Source organism: Ursus americanus, chromosome 18, assembly GCF_024610735.1.
Source record: "Ursus americanus isolate L20-20 chromosome 18, mUrsAme1.1.p, whole genome shotgun sequence".
Lineage (NCBI taxonomy): Eukaryota > Metazoa > Chordata > Mammalia > Carnivora > Ursidae > Ursus > Ursus americanus.
In genome coordinates this window covers 22,197,008-22,210,130 of record NC_142144.1, presented here as the reverse complement: position 1 = coordinate 22,210,130, position 13,123 = coordinate 22,197,008, and the positions used below count along the sequence as shown (strand labels likewise).

Genomic DNA, 13,123 nt, shown 5'->3' with positions numbered 1-13,123 from the left:
GTGGTATTAGGTCTCATTTAACAAGCAGAGCAGAGCACACCTAGTTAAAACTCGCCACACTCTGGCCAAGGATCGAACACTGCCCACTGCAGGCCAGGAGGACCTCTGCAGACAACTGGCCTGGAGGACAGAGCAGTCAAAGCCCAGCAGCAGAGTGCACACAGCACTCCCTAGAGACACTCCCGGAAGTGCCAGGCCCTGGACATTACATGACCACTTCTTCAAAAAACCATTACTCTCAAAAGCAGGACACATAACAGGCTTTTCGAACACACAGAAAAAGACAGAGACTTAGACAAAATGCCAAGATGGAGGAATTCATCCCAAATGAAGCAACAAGATAAAGTCTTGTTGACAGAGATCTAATTGAAACAAATATAAGTAATATACCTGATGGAGAATTGAAAGCAACCATCATAAGGATACTCCCTGGGCTAGAGAGAAGAATGGAAGACTTTAGGGAGGCCCTTACCACAGAGATAAAAGAGTTAAAAAAAATCAGTCAGAAATAAAAAATGCAATAACTGAAATTGGAAACAGACTGGATGTTGTGAACACAAGGCTGGAAGAAGCAGAGGTACAAATCAGTGATATAGAAGATAAAATTATGGAAAATAAGGAAGCAGAACAAAAGAGAGAAAGAATTATGGATCGTGAGAATAGACTTAGAGAACTCAGTGACTCCATCAAATGTAACTATGTTCATGTCATAGGAGTCCCGGAAGAAGAAGAGAGAGGAAAGAGGGCAGAAAATTTATTTGAGGAAATAACAGCTGAAAAATTCCCTAATCTGGGGAAGGAAACAGACATCTGGATCCAGGAGGCACAGAGAACTCCCATCAAAATCAACAAAACCAGGCCACCATCAAGACATATTGTAATTAAATTTGCAAAATATATGATAAAGACAAAATCCTAAAGCAGCAAAACAAAAGAAGTCCCTAACTTACAAGGGAAGACCCATAAGGCTAAATGCAGATCTCTCAACAGAAAGTTGGCAAGCCAGAAGAGAGTGGCATGATAGTCAATGTGCTAAATGAGAAAAATCTACGGCCAAGAATACTCTATCCAATGATAGCAAGACTATCATTCGGAATAGAAGGAGAGATAAAGAGTTTCCAAGACAAACAAAAACTAAAGGAGTTTGTGACCACTAAACGACCCATGCAAGAAATATTAAAGGGGGGGGCCCGCCTGGTGGCACAGCGGTTAAGCGTCTGCCTTCGGCTCAGGGCGTGATCCCGGCATTATGGGATCGAGCCCCATGTCAGGCTCCTCCGCTATGAGCCTGCTTCTTCCTCTCCCACTCCCCCTGCTTGTGTTCCCTCTCTCGCTGGCTGTCTCTCTCTCTGTCGAATAAATAAATAAAATCTTTAAAAAAAAAAAAGAAAAAAAAATATTAAAGGGGACTCTTTGAGTGGTAAGAAAAGACCAAAAGTGACAAAGACAAAAAGAAACTGAGAAAGTCTCCAGAAACAATGACAAAACAAGTAATAAAATGGTGGTACTAAATACAAATTTATCCGTAATTACTTTGAATGTAAATGGATTAAATGCTCCAATCAAAAGACACAGAGTGTCAGAATGGATAAAAAAAACAAGACCCATCTATATGCCACCTACAAGAGACTCATTTTAGACCCAAAGACACCTGCAGATTGAAAGTGAGAGGTGGAGGGGCGCCTGGGTGGCTCAGTCATTAAGCGTCTGCCTTCGGCTCAGGGCGTGATCCCGGCGTTCTGGGATCAAGCCCCACATCAGGCTCCTCCGCTGGAAGCCTGCTTCTCCCTCTCCCACTCCCCCTGCTTGTGTTCCCTCTCTCGCTGGCTGTCTTTATTTCTGTCAAATGAATAAATAAAAAAAATCTTTAAAAAAAAAAAAGTGAGGGGTGGAGAAACATTTATCATGCAAATGGATGTCAAAAGAAAGCCAGAGTAGCTATACTTACATCAGACAAATTATGTTTTAAACCAAAGACTGAAACAAGGGATTAAGGGCACTATATCATTATAAAGGGGACTATCCAACAAGAAGATCTAGCAATTGTAAACATTTATGCCCTCAACATGGAAGCACCTAAATACATAAAACAGTTGATGACAGACATAAAGGAGCTAATTGATAATAATACAATAACAGTAGGGGACTTTATTAAAGTTACTCCACTTACATCAATGGACAGATCACCCAAACAGAAAATCAACAGGGAAACAATAGCTTTGGATGACATACTGGAATAAACGGTTTTAACGGATGTAGTCAGAACATTCCATCCGCAAAATACACATTCTTTTCAAGTGTATATGGAACATTCTCCGGAACAGATCACACATTAAGCCATGAAATAAGCCTCAACAAATTCAGAAAGATTGAAGTCATACCATGCATCTTTTCTGACCACAATGCTATGAAACTAGAAGTCAATCACAAGAAAAAATCTAGAAAAACCACAAATACGTTGAGGTTAAATAACATGCTACTGAACAATGAATGGGTCAACCAGGAAATAAAAGAAGAAATAAAAAATACAGGGAAACGAACAAAAATGAAAACACATCGGTTCAAAACTGTTGGATGCAGCAAAAGTGGTGGTACTAAGAGGGAAGTTTACAGCAGTACAGGCTTACCTCAAGAAGAAAGAAAAATCTCAAATAAACAACCTAACCTTACACCTAAAGGATCTGGAAAAAGAACAACAGCAAAAAACCCTAAAACCAGCAGAAGGAAGGGAATAATAAAGATTACAGCAGAACTAAATGATATAGAAACTAAAAAAACAATAGAACAGATCAATGAAACCATGAGCTGGTTCTCTGAAAACCCCTAGCCAGACTTACCAAAAAAAAAAAAAAAAAAAAAAAAAAAGAGAGAGAGAGAGAGAGAGAGAGAAAGGACTCAAATAAATAAAATCACAAATAAGACAAGAGAAATAACAACCAACACCACAGAAATACAAACAATTATAAGAGAATACTATGAAAAACTATATATCAACAAATTAGACAACCTGGAATAAACGGTAAATTCCTAGAAACATATAAATTACCAAAACTGAAACAGGAAGAAATAGAAGACTTGAACAGATAGATAACCAGCCAAGAAGTTGAGTCAGTGATCCAAAAACCTCCCAACAAACAAAGTCCAGGACCAGATGGCTTCCCAGGTGAATTCTGCCAGACATTTAAAGACTGGTTAATATCTATTCTTCTCTAACTATTCCAAAGAATAGGAAAGGAAGGAAAACTTCCAAATTCATTCTATGAATCCAGCATTACCCTGATACCAAAACCAGATAAAGACTCCACTAAAAAAGAGAACGACAGGCCAATATCCCTGATGAACATGGATGCAAAACCTCTTAGTAAAATCCTAGCAAATTGAATCCAACAGCACATTAAAAGAATCATTTGCCATAATCAAGTAGGATTTATTCCTGGGCTGCAAGGGTGGTTCAATATTCACAAGTCAATCAATGGGATACAGCACTTTAATAAAAAAAGGATAAGAACCTTTCAATAAATACAGAAAAAGCATTTGACAAAGTGCAACATCCACTCATGATAAAAACCCTTAACAGAGCAGGGTGAGAGGGAGCACACCTCACATAATAAAGGCCACATATGAAAGACCCCACAGCTAATATCATCCTCAATGGGAAAAAATGGAGACCTTTTCCTCTAGAGTCAGGAACAAGACGGAGATGTCCACTCTCACCACTATTATTTAACATAGTACTGGAAGTCCTAGCCACAGTAATCAGACAACACAAAGAAAAAATGCATCCAAATTGGCAAGGAGGAAGTCAAGCTTTCACTATTTGCAGATGACATAATACTCTGTATAGAAAACCCAAAAGACTCCACCAAGAAAATTGCTAGAACTAATACACTAATTCAGTAAAGTCGCAGGATACAAAATCAACGTACAGAAATCTGTTGCATTTCTATACACCATTAATGAAGCAGCAGAAATAGAAATCAAGAAATCAATCCCATTTATAAATGCACCATAAACTACCTAGGAATAAACCTAACCAAAGAGGTAAAAGATCTGTACTCTGAAAACTATAGAACATTCATGAAAGAAATAGAAGAGGATACAAAGAAATGGAAAAACATTCCATGCTCATGGATTGGAAGAACAAATATTGTTAAAATGTCCATATTATCTGAAGCATCCTATAGATTTAACACAATCTCTATACAAATACCACCAGCATTGTTCACAGAGCTAGAACAAACAATCCTAAAATTTGTATGGAACCACAAAAGACTCCAAGTGGCCAAAGCAAACTTGAAAAAGAAAAGCAAAGCTGGAGGCATCACAACTCCAGACCTCAAGTTATATTACAAAGCTGTGGTCATGAAAACAGTGTGGCACTGGCATAAAAACAGACACACAGATCAATGGAACAGAACAGAAAATCAGAGATAAACCCACAATTACATGGTCCATTAATCTTTCATGAAGCAGGAAAGAATACACAATGGAAAAAAAGAAGTCTCCTCAACAAAGGGTGTTGGGAAAACTGGAGAGCAACATGCAAAAGAATGAAACTGGACTACTTCTTAAACCATACACAAAAATAAATTCAAAACAGATTAAAGACCTAAATGTGAGGCCTGAAACCACAAAATTCCTAGAAGAAAACAGACAGTAGTCTTTTTGACATCAGCCATAGCAACATTTTTCTTGGTAAGTCCCCCAGGGCAAGAGAAACAAAAGCAAAAATAAACTATTGGGACTACATCAAAATAAAAAGCTTCTGCATAGTGAAGGAAACATCAACAAAACTAAAAGGCAACCTATGGAATGGGAGAAGATATTTGCAAATGACATATCCAATAAAGGGTTAGTATCCAAAATATATAAAGAACTTACTACATAAATCAACACCCAAAAAACAAATAATCCAGCAAAAAAATGGGCAGAAGACATGAATAGACATTTTTTTCCCAAAGAAGACATACAGATGGCCAGACCCATGAAAAGATGCTCAGCATCACTCATCATCAAGGAAATACAAATCAAAACTACAATGACATACCATCTCAGACCTGTCAGAACAGCTAAAATAAAAAACCCAAGAAACAACAAGTATTGGTGAGTATATGCAGAGTAAGGAACCTTCTTGCACTGTTGGTGGAAAGGCAAACTGGTGCAGCCACACTGGAATATAGTATGGAGTTTTCTCAAAAAGTGAAAAAGAGAACTACCCTATCTATGATCCAGCAATTGCACTACTGTGTATTTACCCAAAGGAATACTAATTTGAAGGGATACATGCACCCTGATGTTTACAGCAGCATTATCAACAATAGCCAAATTACTGAAAGAGCCCAAATGTCCACCGAGTGATGAATGGATAAAGATGTGGTGTATCCATATACAGTGGAATATTACTCACCCATAAAAAGAATGAAATCTTGCCATTTGCAATGACATGGCTAGAACTACAGTACTATGCTAAGCGACATAAGTCAGAGAAAGACAAATATCATATGATTTCACTCATATGTAGAATTTAAGAAACAAAACAAATGAATATAGGGGAGAAAAAAAAGAGGAAAACCAAGAAACAGATCCTTAACTATAGAGAACAAACTGATGGTTACCAGAGGGTTAAACACATGATGGGGATTAAGGAGCGCACTTGTCGTAATGAGCACCAGGCGATGTATGTAAGTGTTAAATCATTAAATTCTACACCTGAAACTAAATTTACACTGTATGTTAACTAACTGGAATTTAAATAAAAGCATGGAAAGAAAAGAAAATTTTTATTGCTTGAATACTGAGCTTACTGATCAAATGACCTTCACTTAAGATACAGAAAGACATCCTGACTACGGACTCTGGGAAAAAAAACTGAGGGCTTCAGAGGGGAGGGGTGGCGAATTGGGATAGGCCGGTGATGGGTATTAAGGAGGGCACATAGTGCATGGTGCACTGGGTGTTATATGCAAATAATGAATCATGGAACAGTACATCAATAGGGATGCACTGTATGGTGACTAACATAACATAATAAAAATTATTATTAAAAAAAACAACGTTAAGTTTTAAAAAACAAAATTCAAATCAAAACCACACTGAGATACCACTTTATGCCAGTTAGAATCAAAAATTGACAAGGCAAGAAACAACAAATGTTGGAGAGGATGTGGAGAAAGGGGATCCCTCTTACATTGTTGGTGGGAATGCAAGTTGGTACAGCCACTCTGGAAAACAGTGTGGAGGTCCCTTAAAAAGTTAAAAATTGAGCTACCCTATGACCCAGCCATTACACTACTGGGTATTTACCCCAAAGATACAGACGTAGTGAAGAGAAGGGCCATATGCACCCCAATGTTCATAGCAGCACTGTCCAGAATAGCTAAATCATGGAAGGAGCCGAGATGCCCTTCAACAGATGACTGGATTAAGAAGATGTGGTCCATATATACAATGGAATATTCCTCAGCCATCAGAACGATTTCTCAACATTTGCTGCAACATGGACGGGACTGGAGGAGATTATGCTAAGTGAAATAAGTCAAGCAGAGAAAGACAATTATCATATGGTTTCACTCATTTATGGAACATAAGAAGTAGGAAAATCGGTAGGAGAAGAAAGGGAAGAAGAAAGGGTGGGTAAACAGAAGGGGGAATGAAGCATGAGAGACTATGGACTCTGGGAAACAAACTGCAGGCTTCGGAGGGGAGGGGGGTGGGGGAATGGGATAGGCTGGTGATGGGTAGTAAGGAGGGCACGTATTGCATGGTGCACTGGGTGGTATATGCAACTAATGAATCATGGAACTTTAAACAAAAAATAAAGTAAAATAAAATAAAAAAATAAAAAAATAAAATATTTATTTATAAAAGAGATAAAATAAAAAATTAAAACACCATGAAGAAAAAAAAAAAGACATCGTGATATTAATAGTAATGCTTATTTAGAAAGGGAAGTGAATTTAAAATTCTTGATATTTAAGGACTCTAAAAATTGTTTCACATTTCTTTAAAAATAAAAATGATTCAGTTTAAATTTAGAACATCATCTGTCTATAGATGGTTTTAGTTGGCTGATTTTATCCCTAGTCTTTGAAACAAAAGTGCTAATGAACCGTATGTAGCCTACACATAACTCACGCACTTACTTATATTCAATGAAATTTAAAGCAATGATTGTAATTTTAGTCTCCAGGGTTTCCTTTAGGAAACCCAACCAAGTATTAGCATTTCGAGCTGTGTTCTGCATATGGCTCTGCTATTCAACCAGTATGAATCAATTTTGCTTAATGCTTCTCAGTCTTTCTTTATGCCTTTAACAGATATTTTCCTACAGAGGGTGACAGACTGATGACTAGCAAAAATCTTAAATTATTCTCAAGTGCTTTCTAAACGAAGGAGAACAAAATATTACGATATGTAGTATTAGAATAATGACATGCGAGTCGTTCTTGATTCTCACTTTCTTACTGAAGAGAAAGATGACAGAATTTTAAAGGAATGTCTAACACCTGAGCTGTCTGTCATTTTGATACTAATGAAGGATAAGGGGATTAAAATAATTAGGCACCTAATTTAATCCTGTTTAGACATATTAATTTCTTCATTTTACAGATGAGTGAATGGTGGTTCCACAGGCTAAGAGACCTGTCTGGAGTCACACGGTTGCAAGCAGCCGGGTTAAAAAACTGAATTTGATTTACAAGATTCCAACATATACCCTCTTCCATGACATTGTTGTTGCCCTCCCTTTCTCTTTTTAAAATGCATTGCAGTGTCACCTAGTACAAATTATTTGACCCACCTTTCAGCAAAGATTCTTGTCACTAGTTAGCAACCATTTCTCCTGAGGTCCCTTTTAGTTTTAGGAATCTGCCATGATAGAGAGGTTGGAGTTCGTCCCCCTCACCGGCCAGATTCACGAAATCTACAGGAAGCAGAAAGATCCGGGAGAAAATGGTAGAGCATCAGCAGAGACGTGTGTATCCACCTACCCAGGGCCATTTATGCTGCTATGGACAGAAGTGGTCTCGAAATACTCACAGACGTCCCTGACAACTACGTGCAGTCTCTCATTAGGGTCTGCCGCAGTTCATTGTTATGGATAAGCTCTGCTCTTCCTACTGGAATTCAAACTTAGTAAGTTTTTACATGGCTTCTGTCCAGGAGGATACAGGAAGGTATATAAAGACAATATGCTAAAGGCATAATCTTATTATTAAAAGATCCATTATCCCAGGTCTGAGTGCTCAGATTCTACCGTTCCCGTGTAGAATGTGCTCGGAGTAGAAGTTCCATCTGGAGAGACTCCTGATGTTTTATATTTTTATAGCACAATGTACATCCTCTGCATACTTTGAACCATGCATCATTATTTTCATGGGTCCCTTGATGCTTTCATTGGTGGAAGTTCACAAACATCGACTGAGACATCTCTGATTTATTAGGATCCATTGTGCCATCTATAAAATGCTCCCTTTATTTCATGGGACTGGCTATTTTGAGGCAGAAGAATCTGCCTCCAGAACCTTCCTTATTCTTCAAAGCCTCTTAAGGATACAGAAATTGTGTATAGCAATCTAGCAGCACTTCGTTAGGCCTCTGACCCCAATCTTAAAGAAAATCTCCACCAACTACTCTTCCCTACTGAAAAATCACAGCAAAGCTCTTCTGTAAAGTGACAGAAGATTACCACTAAAACATGCTATGAATAAATGAATTTAAAGAATGCGTTTTCATCACTACCCATAATTTCTTAGAACCTACACTGTCTCTTTCTCTGACCTAAGATCTTGACTTTTCTTTGTGACTTCCAATCAACATTTAGTCTTTCATTAAATAATTCTCAAGGACCATGCTACGGGCTAGAGTCACTTCCTTAGTGCACGATGCAATGCTAATGCATTTGCTGTTTACACATCTGTGTCCACCCTGCCCTCCTTACCCCATCCACTGCCTGGTGCATCACAGGCCCTTTCAGACCTACGGCAGGTGCTTAAAGGAGAAATGATTAGGAATGGAAAGGGGAGGAAGGGCTTCCCTGTGGAAATGGCTTTTGAAAGGAGTCATGAGAGAAGAGCAGAAAAGGAATCACTCAAGACTGAGAAGTAACATGAACAAAGAGCTTGCAGTGTGATACGGCTGGGGCATTCGGGGAACTTACAAATAGTTAGGAAGGGCATCTGAACACCTGAATAAGGAAGTCGTGATCACTAGGATCTTGTGTATTTTGACAGGTCGTGATCATTGATGGGTAGAGATATGGCAGGCACAGGTGAACTGGAAATGGTTTTTGACAGTTTCTTTTACAAGGACTCTCATAAGATTTTAGCAGACAAAAAGGACAGAAAGATATTTAAGCGTTTTATTAACTGGATGACCCAAAGAGTACTGATTTATAGAAGTAACCTCGTTGGGAGTTTCCCCTCTTGTGAATGCCATAAAACTGTCCTTACTTCCTACGTCTATCAATTTATAAGCAACACATAACTGTAGGGTGGGGAATAGGGTGTTTATGGTCAAGTTCAATGTTTCTAATCTTACAGGACAATATTTAATAAAGGTAAGATGGAACGTGCTGCATATACATAGTATAGAAAAACTGCACAGGTGGAAAACCCGGCTCAGTGACAGCCAATATGAAAGACTTCAGAGTTCCACTGAAATTAAGTTGAATGAGTCAATGGCGGCATCCTGAAAGGGTGACTGCATTTCTAGAAACTCATTTATTTAGAAAGAGAGGAAGAGAAATGAAATAAATTGCTACCCATGTATGTGTGCACAGGTCAGCCCCTAGATGTGGCATTTTTCTCTCTGTAGTATTCTAACTTGCGTGTATCAGTGTGCATTCCGCTTTGGATACCACAACTGGAAATGGACAACAGACCTACTGGAAGAGGCTCAGAATGATTCTGAGAGGAACAGACTCGAAAGCATGTTCATTTATGAGAAAGAAGTGCAGACTGGAGGCTGAGCTGGCTGGAATGTCTGCCTCCCTACACCAGTGAGCGATCATTGCTGGCAGGAGATGGGCGAAGGGCTGGGATCTTTCAGGGAAGCCTCTCACTCAGCTCTACTGATCCATTTGTGGGAGAACCTCAGGACCAAGCTACGAACACTAGAGTGGCTGGCATTTCCCTGGGGCAGAGAAATGTACACGGAGGGGTTTCAAGAGATAGAACCAAAGCCAGTACTTTAGACTAGAGAAAATGCTCAGTCAAGATGGGGATTGAGGTCTATTAATAATAACTATCTTCCAGAACACATCAGTTAGTCTTTGAAGATGCCCAAGAAGTACATATATTCCAAATCACAGAAAGCGAGGAATTGTTAGCTATTGCCTAGATAGCACCATGCCTGGTCTCGGGTCCAACTGCTGCATTATTTCCTTATGTTAGGAGTCTGAAGGTGTGTTACAATTTCTGTGGAACACATTTCACCTGCTTATTTGTTTAAAAGAATCATTTGGGGCCCCTGGGTGACTCAGTCAGTTAAGCGTTGGCTCAGGTCATGATCTCAGGGCTGTGAAATCGAGCCCCGAGCTGGGTTCTATACTGGGTGCAGAGCCTGCTTGAGATTCTCCCCCTCTCACTCTGCCCCTCCCTGCACATACACATTCTCTCGAAAAAAAAATCATTTAAAAAGTGATAAAGTTTTATACAGATGATGACATACATCCTATAAGTGCTGGCTACCAAAGCAGGAAAACTGGTATTGGCACAAATCTGAAATGCTGGAATATTTAATTTAGTCGGTGACATTTTGTATTCTCATTCACTATTGCACACTATTCTTTAAAATCAGGTCATACATATTATAAAACAAATAGTTCTACCCTATAATTCCAGGGAAAAATGGCCCATCGATATTACAATGATGTCACAGAAGGATATATTTCAGGATGAATTTGCTGCAATTCATTAGCATATTTCTGAAATAATATTGAAACATTCTTTGAAAACGGGCAGAGTAATCTTCAGATACAATTTTCAGTGATTTGATTCACACACTGAGTGGAAGTCAACTGAAGAGCACGTGGGAAGCTTTATGAGAGAGCTCCCCAGTGGATTATTAGCTCTTCCCTTTATAAAGAACCTTTTAAGAGCCTTAAAAGAGCAGCATACTAGATATGCAAAGGGCTGCAATTTAATAAGAGCAGTGGAAAGTAGAAATCTGCATCAGCAGTTAATTCTGTTTTCAACTAATAATGATAAAAAATTTTATATTAATACATTCGGTAATTGCATTTAAAAATCTATGTTTAAGAAGAAGCAAAGGGGAACATTCTATGAGGATTTTAGGATTTCAATGACCCTTTCTCTCCCCTGAGCTTCTCACCAAGAGAGTAGACGCATAAGGATGAAGAGGAAAATGGGAAACAAGTTACCATTTTATTCATTTGGGCAAACAGCTGAGAACTTCCAGCCCAGTGTTTTGATAAAAGGCAAATGTGGAAGGTCAATTTTAGGGCAGGAGTAAAAATGTACTTCTTGCTTCCTTCCTTCCCTGGCATTCATCTTACTACTCCTGTCTCCTAAACTATTTGTTCTTCCATTCTAAAATTGAGAGCAGTTCTTTCCTCCTTATTTCAGGGGAAGGTGTGTGCAAAGCACAACACCAATATGAGAAGAAACAACACTGGGACCAAAGCAAGAATGTGCTATGTGCACTCAGGAAGCAGGTGGGGGTGGCTCACACAGCGTGCAGAGCACGGGAGTGGAGACGGCTGGAGAGGGACAGAGGCTCTAACCCTCATATCAAGCCAACAGCATCTCAGGAAGCCGAAGGAGAGAGCAGGCCCATTGCACAACAGGCCCACTGCACAAAAGGCACGACTTGACACAGTGATGTCATCCTGGAATAGAACAGGCACAGTGCATGTTGGCCTACGTCAATCAATTCCGTGGGGGGAAGAAATAGAAAAGGAGTGAAGGGAGAGAACTTTGAATTCTAGCTATATACCATAGTCTGAAAACCTTCCCTAAATCATACTTGATGAAATATAACAGAAGTTATTTTAGACCCACATGCCAGCAATAAAGAGGAAATTAACAACAGGGAAGTTAAGCCTGTGACTGAATGCTGTGATTGCCATTGGACTGGACAGGGAAAGGAAGAGAGATGATAGGAAATATAACTTCGGAGTTGGAAGAGAGTAATAGCTGAGTCTCTGGCATGAGGCTTTGTCCTAGAAGGACATTCACTGAAAGGATATTAAGTAGAAAAATTCCACCTAGAGGCCCAGTGACAGGACAAGTGAGATCTCTGTATTTATCAGGGGTCTGAGTGGGAAAATCAAGTCCCTGCAAGGTAGCCGTCCGTAGGTCTCATCTCATGTGGCTGTGAGGGTAGAATTTATGCCATTGACTTCGTATGGAAAGCCTTTAAACTTATAAATTAATGTAAAATTGGTTTCTTAGTTGGTGATATCCCATGGGTTCCTGGTAGAAAAAATAATCCACACACTTAAACCATAAGGGACTATAACAGATAAAACAATTCCTGCTTACTATAAGGACACAATTTGAAATTACAAAACACACACAAGCATGTTTTCCATCACGAGTGAGTCAGCAGGCAGAACAAACAGCAAGATTAGAGTACCAATAAATTGAGATAGCAAAAAAGTGATCAAAAATCTAAAAAATTATACGAAATAAGTATGTTGAAATAATTAAAAAGACTCAAAATCCTATTTAAAAAGAAGAGACTATTTAAAAAGAAATTTTTTAAAAAAGGTTTTATTTATTTGACAGAGAGAGACAGAGCGAGAGAGGGAAAACAAGCAGGGGAAGTGGGAGAGGGAGAAGGGAGCCCATCGCAGGGCTAGATCCTAGTACCCTGGGATGATGACCAGAGCTGAAGGCAGACGCTTAATGACTGCGCCACCAGGTGCCCCAAAAAGAAATATTTTAAAAAGAAACATATAAATTCTAGAGTTAAAAATACAGAAAGCAAAGATTTAAAAAATTAGTGGATACATTCAAAAGCAGATTACAGATAGTAGGAAAAAACTGTAAACTACAAGATATGTGAAAAAATACCCAAATGCAGCCCAAGTTTATACAGCAATGGAAAATGTGACAGGTTAATAAACATGGAGACAGAAAAAAAAGGTCCCATATATATC

The 13,123-nt window shown here is 38.8% G+C and overlaps 1 protein-coding gene across 2 annotated transcripts in view; it reads right to left on the bottom strand.

Moving 5' to 3' along the window:
• SVEP1 (sushi, von Willebrand factor type A, EGF and pentraxin domain containing 1) overlaps window positions 1-13,123 on the bottom strand; it is a 192,962-nt gene that overhangs the window by 43,022 nt on the left and 136,817 nt on the right. The gene's annotated exons all lie outside the window — the stretch shown is intronic.